Source organism: Sapajus apella, unplaced genomic scaffold (assembly GCF_009761245.1).
Source record: "Sapajus apella isolate SASKATOON/1434 unplaced genomic scaffold, GSC_monkey_1.0 scaffold32, whole genome shotgun sequence".
Classification (NCBI taxonomy): domain Eukaryota; kingdom Metazoa; phylum Chordata; class Mammalia; order Primates; family Cebidae; genus Sapajus; species Sapajus apella.
The window spans coordinates 16,160,345-16,172,074 of NW_022436972.1; positions in this window are offsets into that span (position 1 = coordinate 16,160,345).

Genomic DNA, 11,730 nt, shown 5'->3' on the forward strand with positions numbered 1-11,730 from the left:
ATGTGAAATCAAAGATTTATGCATATTCACTAAGAGTATCAATACAGAGGAAAGGAAACAATCTGAATATTCAACAGTGGGAAAGTGGTTAAATAAACCATGGTGTATCATTCTAACAAAATATGCATCCATTAAAAATATTTAATGACAAATATCAATATTTAATATACACTTAAGATTTTTAGGTTATAAAACTTTTTCTCCTCATTTATTAAAAATGCATGTATTTATATGCATAGCGTAAGGGTGGAAAAAGTACACCCAAAATGTATTCTGTGATTATGGTCATTTTTACCTTTGTATATTTTCTAAAAAGAGCATATATTATTTTAACAGTCAGAAAAAAAGTCATTAAAAATAAAAGATTTTCTTCTAAATATTTAAATCAAATGACATATATTTACAGCTTTACATCACAAGGAGAGTTAATAAAGTAATGTAACCTATTAGTTACTTTTCATAAGTAACCTTTCATTTTGCATAGTTATAACAGTATGTGCCAGTGAATAATCTCTGCTAACTAAAATAATGTACAGGCAAATATAGAGTATTATGCAAGGGTATAATTTGAGGTTTCACATTTTGGTGGAAAAGTTGTTTGGGCAAATGTTGGTAGAATCTGTAAATCCATCTGTATAGCTGTTGTACACTAGCTATTTTATAAATTTTACAACAGTATTTTAAAATTTTATTATTTTTAATTGTTGCAAAAATTATAAATGGTAAATATAAAATTTACTATCTTCATTTTTAAGGGTACAGTTCAGTAGTATTAAGTATATTCACATTGTTGTGTATAATATTTTATGGATAATGGCTAGTTTATAAAAATACATGCTTATTTATAAATAAACAATATAGAAAGTTACAGGAAAGTTTCTAAATCTCCTCAGATCCTAGATTTTACCATCAATATAAATGAATATCATTTTAGGATATATTTCTATGCATTTATACAAATAAGGTCATTTTAATCTAAGATGAGAATATTACAGTACTTTTAAATTGAAAAGTATTAAGTTTAAAATTATTCTAATTTAGAGGAAGAGAAATGGAAGGAACTGCAGAACTTTTGAAAATGTTTCTTTGCCACAAGAGAGCTTAGTTCCTAAAATACCCAAAATTTAAAAAATTAAGACTTTAGAGACTTTTTAATCTGTGTGTTTCAAATTCAGAAATGCCAGCAGACTCTGCTATGAAAAAATATATTTTTATTGATTATGTTATTATTTTTACAAGGTCAAGTTTTAAAGTCAAGTTTTAATGTTTGTTTTGTAACTTTCATTAATTTAGTTATTTCATCTTGATCTATACTTAAAAATCCAGATATTACAACATGAAGTAAGACTAGAGAAATGGATAAGCCAGATCACCAAAGGAGCTGTGGGCCCTAGGGAAGAATTTGATTTTTGTTCTAAGTGTGATGAGGAGCTGGCAGATGGTTTATGCTGTAGAAGAACCACTCTGGCTGCTGCTAAGTATTTCAAGAACAATCACTGAGTATAAGAGATTGGTTAAACGGGTGTTACAGGACTGAAAAAAGCAAAAAGAGAGCACTGAGATAACAGACAAACTTGGGGAAGCAGCTACTGCCCCTGATACTGGGTAAAAGCAGAAAGTTCCCAGAACCCAGGAGCTAGTAGGAGGGACTTGGCAGAGCTGGAACTCTGACCTCAGAGGAGGAAGTGCTGCCTATCTGCTGCTGGTACCCCTGGGAGGGTTTATTGGGGTGGGTCTAGGAGAGCCGAACACGGTTGCAATTTTGAGCTAACTACCATTGTCAGGGTGAAGGCCCATAGCTGGGGCAACACTGACAGGTACAGAAGACCTACGAGGGAGGAGAGCAAGGTATTTTCCCCTCTTCTTGACTTCTAGTATTCCCCTGCTATTTATTGATAAAACATGGCAGAAATTCAGCTGGCAAAGTAGAAATATAGTTTGCAGAGCCCCAGTCCCAGTGTCACAATGCAGTGTGCATGGAAAGGTTTATTGCTGAGATAACGTTTTAATAACTGGGACAAAGAGGAATTAAGGACGATTTCTACGTTTTTGCCCATAGCAACTAGAAATTACACCATTTATTGACATGGGGGAAGACTTAGAAGTAAAATGTGGAGGAGAAGAAAATCAAGAGATTTATTTTAAATGTGCTAGCTTTGAGGTTCTTTTTAGACATCTTAGTGGAGTTGCTGGACAGGCAGTTGTATTGTGAGTCTAGAGCTCCACAGAGGTATCAGGATTAGAATATAAATTTTAGGAGTCCTACAATGGTAGACAGTATTTAATACCAAGAGATTGAAGACATAACCTTGGAGGGAAATGAATGTTGATGGTGGGTATGAGGAATATGCTTGGGACTCCCAAACATTTGAGAAGAGGAAAATGATCTGGCAAGAAGGTAGTTGCTGATCTCAACAAGAGCACTTTAAGCGGTGCCATGGAGACAGTAATCCAAATTGGAATGGATTCAAGAGATAACGTAAGGTAAGGAAGTGGAGATTACAGTTATAGACACTCTTTGAAGAACTTTGATATAAAGGGGCTTCTATTCTCTTTGTAAGCAGATGTGGATATGGACTGCAGGGTGATGAGGGAGAAACTGGGGATATAGGATATAAAGGGGATAATCACAGGAACAAAATGTTGGAATATGTAAGAGAAGATGGGACTTAAGACACAGTGGAGGGGCTTGCCTTAGATAAGAGCCCAGATAGTTGATCCTTCATAACAGGAAGAAAGTATATCTGAGTACAGATAAAAGCACATTAGTAGATTTGATGTGGGAAGATGAGTTTCTCTTGTGACAACTTCTATTTATCAATGAAAGAACAGTTTAAAGTGAGGAGCACAGATATGTGGGAGATTTAGGAAAGAAGAGATGGGACATAATCATTTTGGAGAAGAAAAGAATGAATTCCTTAGGGGAATGTTCTGAGACTGCCAATCTTTTCTGTTGGTGACAATTTGACTTCCAGCTATGTCTATTTCATTTCTTGCTGTTCCAAATTTATTTTGAAATAATTGCATTATTTTGGCCTCTGCTGCCTTACATTGTGGACACTTTCTTTTTCTAGCTGATTCTAGGAATGCTTTTAAAGGAGTTCTTTACTGTTGTTTTTCCCGTTTTGTAAAGTATATGTACAGAGAGATTGTATGGTCTGCTTTCACTCCCCATTTTATCTGGAAGTCTAGAAATGTGTTTTTATTTATTTATTTATCTATTTATGATACAAGCTCTCACTCTTTTGCCCAGGCCAGAGTGCAGTGAGGCAATCAAAGTTCCCTGCAGCCTCGACCTCCTGGGCTCAGGAGTTCCCACCTCAGTTTCCACCTCAGCCTCTCAAAGTACTGAGATTATAGGCATGAGCCACTGCATCCAGCCCTAGAATCATGTTTTTAAATGGACTACAATTCATATTTTTTTCAGATCATCCTATGTATAGAAATATAACAATAGGAGTCATAGTATTATATAATAGCCACCATTTACTGAGTGCCTGTGAGGCAGGCACTATGCTAGGCACTTTATATACATGATCTCTAAAACTTATGATGACCCTACAAGGTAAATCTTATTTCCAGTTACTTCCACAAGAAACTTTTTTACTGATCTTAAAATCTTGCCTGAACCTCACACAGCTGATCAAAATGAACAAGGTAAGAACAAATTTTTCTTTTTTGTGTGTCAAACCTTAGCATTTAAGGCTGGGTGCAGTGGCTCATGCTGTAATCCCAACATTTTGAGAGACCAAGGCAAAAGGGTCACTTGAGGCCAAGAGTTTGAGATCAGCTTGGGCAACAGAGCGAAACCCCTTCTCTACTAAAAATACACAAAATTAGCCGGGTGTGGTGGCGTGTGCCTGTAATCCCAGCTACTTGGAAGGCTGAGGTAGAAGAATCACTTGAACCCCAGAGACAGAGGTTGCAGTGAGCCAAGATCGTGCCACTGTGCTCCAGCATGGGTGACAGAGAAAGACCCTGTCTCAAAAATTTTTTTAATTTTTTAATTAATTTTTTTTAAATTAGCATTTAAGAGACTATTCTTTTTGAAGTACAAAATAATAGTTTGCACCAACGCAAACCAGCCTTTTAATGTCATATTATTAAATATAATGTCATATTATATTATTAAATTTTTGGTGGGAGAGTTGCTGACAGACTCAAGGACCTTGGTAAATCAATTGAAGTATCCTTTCTTTAATTATCTGCATCATCAGCTAACATACTGAAAGCCTGCTGTGTCAAAATACTTAGTACATTGTATTTAACCATTATAATTTTACAAGTTGTAGGATACCTATGTGTTTTGGAAATTTCATTTTTACTTGGATTTAAATAACAGCAACTTTTCTCTTGGTCAACAATGTTTGTATACACACACACACACACTCTCTCATGATTCTGAAAACATATCATTAGGACATAAACACATATCTGATTACAGAAGTAGTAGTACATGGTAAGTGAAGAAAGTATGAAAATGGGTTAAAATAAAGGAAAAAATATTTTAAAGGACACCAGGAAAAAATAACTAATAGTTCCTTTATTTAGAGCCAACTGTTGAGAGCTGACATATTTCCAGGCAGTTGCTTAAGCTGATGAGGTTTAAACTGCTTGTGTACACTGCCTATTTATGATACATTGTCAGTGTACTGTTTGTATACACTGTCAGTGTATCATAAATGTTTCCTCAGATGTATCATAAAGTAAAAACTTTTGAAAGAGTTTTCAGTGGCTGCATAATGTTCCTTGTATGAATTACTAGTTCCCTAAATGGTTATTTATTTTCTTATAAAGTTGTGATGAGCTTTTTTATGCATAAATCTGTTTTCCTAAATTAGAATAAATTCCTAGAAATGAGGTAAAAGGTCAACCTTTTTTTTTTTTTTTTTTTTTTTGGGAGATGGAGTCTCACCCTCTTGGCAGGCTGGAATGCAGTGGCTGATCTTGGCTCATTGCAACCTCCACCTCCTGGGTTCAAGCTATTCTCCTGCCTCAGCCTCCTGAGTAGCCGGGATTACAGGCATCCGCCACCACACCCAGCTAATTTTTGTATTTTTAGTAGAGACAGGGTTTCACCATGTTGGCCAGGATGGTCTTGATCTCTTGACCTCATGATCTGCCCACCTCACCTCGCAAAGTGCTGGGATTACAGGTGTGGACCACCATGCCCAGCCTAAAAGGTCAACATTTTTAAGCTTCGTTACCTGGTAAAAATTTTGCTGTAAAAAATTAAATTTCTCTTTTAATTCTCTACATTTTTAAATATTTTGATATTGAAAAATCTAAGAAAAATTTATGTGGACTACCTTTTAAAGTTGAGAGTCGTATTTAAATTTGTTTTGATTTTATTCTTAATATTTTAACTTTTAAGGAAAAATCTGCTCTTCACAACCAACAGTGTTGCCTCCCAGCTCAGCATCAGTTTAATCTCGTATGTATGGACCAAAATGACAAAAGCAAGTGAAAAAATAAAATAGTTATCAACTGTAATCTTGTCAGCTCCATTACTCAGTATTACTTAAACGATACAAAGAAATGAGTTTGGTTCTCCCCTAAGTATGTTTTAAGTTGTACTGAGTATGATATAGAATTTTTAGGAAACATAGATCATTCCATTGTGCCCAGTACCACTTCTCCAAAAAAAAAAAAGACAAATTTAAAGTAAGTTCAAACTCTTTGGTCTAATTTTCAGTATTTTCTATAATCTGGTCTGCTCCGGCCTCAAATGTAACATATTGTAGTAGAAAGTAGAGTGTGCTGAATTTGGGAAGTAAGCAAATGTAGAGAACACAAGAAGCAATGCTGGGATTGAAACTTTAAGTAAGATATTTTGCTTTCCAGTGTGTTAGCTTCCTTTGCAAAATAATGGATTTTGATTAAATGATCTCTAAAATCCCTTCAAACTTTAAGATTGACTCATATGCATCTTTCTTTCCTACACCCAGCATAAGAATTTGAACCTACATCTACCTGATTCCCCAAGTCTGTGCTCATAAACTTTGAATGTGCTGCTGACCACGTTTCCCCCTTTTAAACTTTATTTTAGCTGCAGAACCCTTTCTTTATTTGATATGTGAAACATGTAACAAAATCATTTATTTTGAAATTTTGTAATTTGCTACAATTTCTCTCTTATTTCATTGAGAGAAATAATTAGGAAAAAAGTAAAAAATGAACTAATTTTAAAATCTGAATTTAGGTCTCTTAGTCTCCCAGAAAAGCATCACAAAATTAAAAACCTAGAAAAATGCAGTAAAACTGCAGAATTTAGAGTTATGATTTGGGAGAGAGCATAATCCAATATATTTGCAAATTTGAAGCCAATAGTATGAATAACTTCTGTTTCTTAGCTTTGCCCAGAAAATCAATTATTCCTTCAAATAGTTTGGATCTCTAGTATATTCAGTTTTTTTTTTTGAGATGGTATCTCACTCTGTCACCCAGGCTAGAGTGCAGTGGCAGGATCTCGGCTCACTGCAACCTCCACGTTGCAGGCCCAAGTGATCCTCCTTCCTCAGCCTCCTGAATAGCTTGGCCTACAGGCACATGCCACCATGCCTCACTAATTTTTTTTATTTTTTGTTGAGCCAGGGTTTTGCTGTGTGGCCCAGGTTGGTCAAGAACTCCTGGACTCAAGCACTCTGCCTGTGTTGGTTTCCCAAAGTGCTGGGATTACACGTGTGAGCCACTGTGCCTGGCCAACTATATTTTCATTTATTTATTTATTTAATATTTTTTAAATTGCATTTTAGGTTTTGGGGTACATATGAAGAACATGCAAGATTGTTGCATAGGTACACACATGGCAGCGTGATTTGCTGTCTTCCTCCCCTTCACCTATATCTGGCATTTCTCCCAGATATATAAATGAAAATATAAATGAAATATATTTTCATTTATTATTCTTTGAAAAATAGTATTACTAACTGCTAACTGACCACCAGTGCTCTAGCTTGGAAAACTAATACATTCATTTAGTATGTACAAAATTACAGGTTGTGTTAAAATGTACAAAATTACAGGTTGTGTTAAAATTCAAGATGTGAAAATTGAGGAAAGCTTCTATGCTTTTTCATACTGTACATGTCATTTCAGAAATTCTGAAAGTACATGCTTCTCTCTAGCCCTTTCACTTGCCATAAAGATCTCAACATAAAATGAGGGTCAAGGAAAGTATTCTGTTACAGTGTCCCTCTGAAAACAGTCAAACTCATTATTTTTGGTCTGGTTTTGATATATAGAAATAAAATACATATGTATACAGATTTTATGCAACCATATTTACATATATGACATTTTTTCTTTGAAAGTAATGTTTTAAAATTGTAAACAGAATGTGTTAACTAGATAAATGTTGGAAACCACAAAAGTATTGTCATCTGTAATTCCACCAGCCAGAGAAAAACCAATGTTAACACTCTTGTTTCTTTCCTGTATTTAAAATATATAGTTGTTAATTACTACCATATAGTTTTATGTCTTATTTTTGTCACTGAGTAGTTTATAATGACCATTTTTTCATGTTACTGAATAGTTTTGAAAACCTGTTTTTAACATCTGCATAGTATTCCAACATATAGCTATACCAAATTTTATGAATCCCCTTATTTTTAAACATTTAGATTGTTCCCCAATTTCTACCATTATGTAAAGATATTTTTAGAATCCATACTTGTCAACTAATAGTCAAAACACTATTGTTGGTTCTCTCTTCTTCTCGTTCCTTTGTGGGGGCAGGGGGAGCTGTTATTCCTTCTTCTCATGTACTCCAGCCTATACATGGCTTTCTCTCAACATGAAAACTCCACTCTGGACAATGTTACACAGCCTGTCCTTTCTCCTTTCTAAAACAGTATCATCCCTGAGTGAGGTCCATATTTCTGCAGCTCTCCTGCAGCAAAATAATGTGAATTAAAGCCAATTCATGCCTGTATAAGGTCTGGATAGTGTATATTTTAGCTTTAGCCAAAGCTGAAGTCCAGGAGATTAAAACCCCACCAGCAATCATTTCTGTTAGCTATATTGAAAATATGACTTAGCAGTACATACATAGAGAGAATGTTAACTATGACTTAGCTGATTTTGCCATGATTCTGAATGTGCTATTGTATAAATTGTTATTACATCGAAACATCAGTATAAATATACAACTAGGAAAAGTAAAATTTAAGGTTTTAACTAGTAAATTCACTGAAAAACCATAAAATCTGCTGTCTAGTTTTTGACTTTTTATAGTGTTATTTTGATAACTGTCACATTATGTATTAGCTTTGATACTTCTCCACTCATGCAGTAAAGTACAGAAATCAGGGAAGTGACACAGTGCTTTAAAATTATTCTAACTAGCCTGGCACTGTGGCACACACTTCTAGTCCTCACTACTCAGGAAGCTGAGGCAGGATAGCTTGAACCCAGAGAGTCAAGGCTGCAGTGAGCTATGATCACATCTCTGTACTCCAGCCTGGGCGACAGAACAAGACTTCATCTCAAAAAAAATGAATAAATAATAATAAATAAAATTACTCTAAAAAATCTCGAGTGAGTTAAAAAATCTTTTCAATTTAATAGCTTGTTTGAGAGAAGAGTATAACCTCTGTTATGCCTTGGTAAAAAGTAAACATAATTTTAAAAACTAATTTCAAGTGTCTATGAAGCACTTGAGCCTCTACAATATCAACTTGAAATCTGAAGAAATACTCATGTTAAGAATTATTTCTATTAGTAGCTCTGGACACTATAGTCATAGATGGGAGAAGTTTAGTGAAGAAAGGAAACTTCTGAGTTGATATCCACCTCGCATTTTACAGATGAGGAACGTGAAGCGCAGGTATATTAAATATCTTTACTGCTCAGAGCAGTGTACTTATTATTTTTTAAGAAATGGAGGGGCTTTAATACTATTATGGCCTACTGCCTGCCGGTAGATAAAAGGTTTTAGGAAGAATATTTAGCCATTACTATTGGAAAAACCCAAGAAAGAGATCATATTTTGATCCTAAGTATATATTTTCCTCTTAAGATTCTTGTTTGAGGATCCATTCCACCTTTGTCTGTTAACACAGACATAAAAGGGAAGTTCCTTTACACAAATCAGTACTCATCCACAATAAAACCCGTGAAAGTTGTAGTTGGCAAAGCTACAGCACTGTAGCACTCCTGGGAGGAACATTTACCTATATCCATATGTATGCATACCTTTAGCCTCTCAATCGTGCTTCAGAAAAATCCTATTTGCATATATTACATTGTAAATGGTGACCACTGGAGTTGTGTATCATAGGAACGTTGCATGTATGTTTTATATATCAAATGAGGGTAGGCTAATTGCCATAACAGATCATCCCAAAAATGTCTAGTGACTCAAAGTTGTTTCTTCCTAAACAAGTTTACTACTTGTTCACTAGTTTCCAAGGTCTTTCTGTACCTAAGCATTTAGGGCCTAACTTCCAAGGTTTCCTAAAAGGGGTCAGTCTGTTGGGAGTTTTTTAGGGATAGAAGCTTAAAGTAGTGGATGTCACTTCCATTCTCATCCCACTAGCTAGTGCTTAGTAACATACCCACATCTAACTGCAAGGGAGGCTAGGAAATGAAATTTATCTGTATGGCCATGAAGTGAGAACATGGATTTTGATGTCTAGCTGGCTATCATTGCTTACTTGTGTGCCCCCCTCCCTCACAAATTCCTAAGTGGTTACCAAAAAATAAATTAGCTGACACAATTATGCTTCAAATAGAAAAAGTTAATAGTGAAAAAAAAGAACTTTTATTTAAGAACTAGCCTCTATCCTTTCCCTCCTTTAGGCAGAATTGTTAATTAATGCATACCAATAGTCAACTAGCAACTGAAATCTCAAAATGAGGAAAAAGCAAATTTTTATAAGCATTACTTTTACATATATATTTAGATGGAGCAGAATTGTTAATTAGTGCATACCAGTAGTCAACTAGCAACTGAAATCTCAAAATAAGGAAAAGGCAATTTTTCACAAGCATTACCTTTACATATATATTTAGATGGAGTTTGGGTTGGTTTTCTTATTCCATCAACTAGTCAGATTCAGAACTCAGACTTATATCTCCTTGCTTGTTTTAGGGGCTACCCTATTATTAAATGATGTTTGAAAAATATTCCACTTTTTACAACAAAGATAGCAGTTCCACAAATGAAAATAGCAGTAAGCTGGGTCTATTTGTTTCCTTTGGATAAGCTGTTATAATCAAACTGTACTCAACTATTCAGTTTTTAATAGAAGCACTGCATGGTTGCACTTCTGAAATCAAAACAGGAAGTATGCTATATAAATGTCAGTAAAACTAAAACTCAGTTCTATGGTTTGATGTTTCTCTTCCCCCTATATTTTCATGTTAATGTCTGATTTTTTTGTGTACTTAGAATGACTTCATAAAGGCAAACAGTAATCTTACCTGATTAGTTTTCTTTGACAGTCTCACAGTTTTAGGTTGGGCATGAGGGGCACAGGGGAAATCTGTGAAATAACCTAATATTATAACTTTCATGGAGGGAAAGAGGCAACAAACTGCTGTTAATTTGGCATCATTAGAAATTGCTTTTATGTGCAGGCTGCACAACTTTATTATTGCCAGAATACAATATGAATAGAGAAAGAGGCCAGAGTCTTTTAATTTAACTATTTGAAAATCTACTAGAGAAAAAACTGTTGGACTTTGTACAGTCTTATTTTGACACCTCAGAAATTCCTTGAATGTGTTCCACTCCCTTAATTATTTCATGAGACAACTAAACAGTGGCTTAAATACTGTGAAAATCCAAGATATCCCTGCTTGTTTTCTGTGAAGAATAAACTAGGAGTTTTCTTATAGTTAACTATTAATATTTCCAATATAACACCATTCCATAGAAATTTCTATAGAAACTCCAAGAAAAGATTCAAACTGACCAGTCCAGAAGTTTTGCATTACTTCAAATATTTCTGGAGAAATGTTACCAACATACAGGTGTCTCTGTGGCTTTAAAATGTTTTTCTTTAGGAAACAGTTTCTCGTCTTAGTTTGTACCTAAATTGAACACTGAAGAAACAATTTACAAAGTCACATACTATAGGAGTGAATAACAAAAAATAGGGCCTGAGTATCTAAACTCCCTTGAAAGACCATATTTACGCAGAAGATATGGCTTAAAAGACAAAAGGTACCCTGCTTATTTACTGAGTGTCTTTTCTTTTTTTCTTTTTTTGCAGCACACAAGGCACTGTTGAGTGGCACGCATACAATATATATAACATTTAAGGCATTATCTTTTGATTGAAAATAAACAGAAGAGATTTGGGTATATGTGAAAAGCAATATAAATAAGGTTATGTTAATAAAGTACAAACTACATAATTGCTTAGGAATGTGGAAAATGGCATGATTTAAATCTAGATTGATATTGGATAGAAGTTTGCTGGAATACGCAAATCTTTTTAAGACAGAGTTTTGCTCTTTTGCTTAGGCTGGAGTGAAGTGGCATGTGAAGTGAGGCAATCTCAGCTCACTGCAACCTCCACCCCTGGGGCTCAAGCGATTCTCCTGCTTTAGCCTCCCACGTAGCTGGAATTACAGGCGACGGCCACCACACCCAGCTAGTTTTTGTACTTTTAGTAGAGACGGGTTTTCGCCATGTTGGCTAGGCTAGTCGTCTCAAACGCCTGACCTCAGGTGATCCACCCGCCTCTGCCTCCCGCCTGGCTGGCAAATCTTATATAG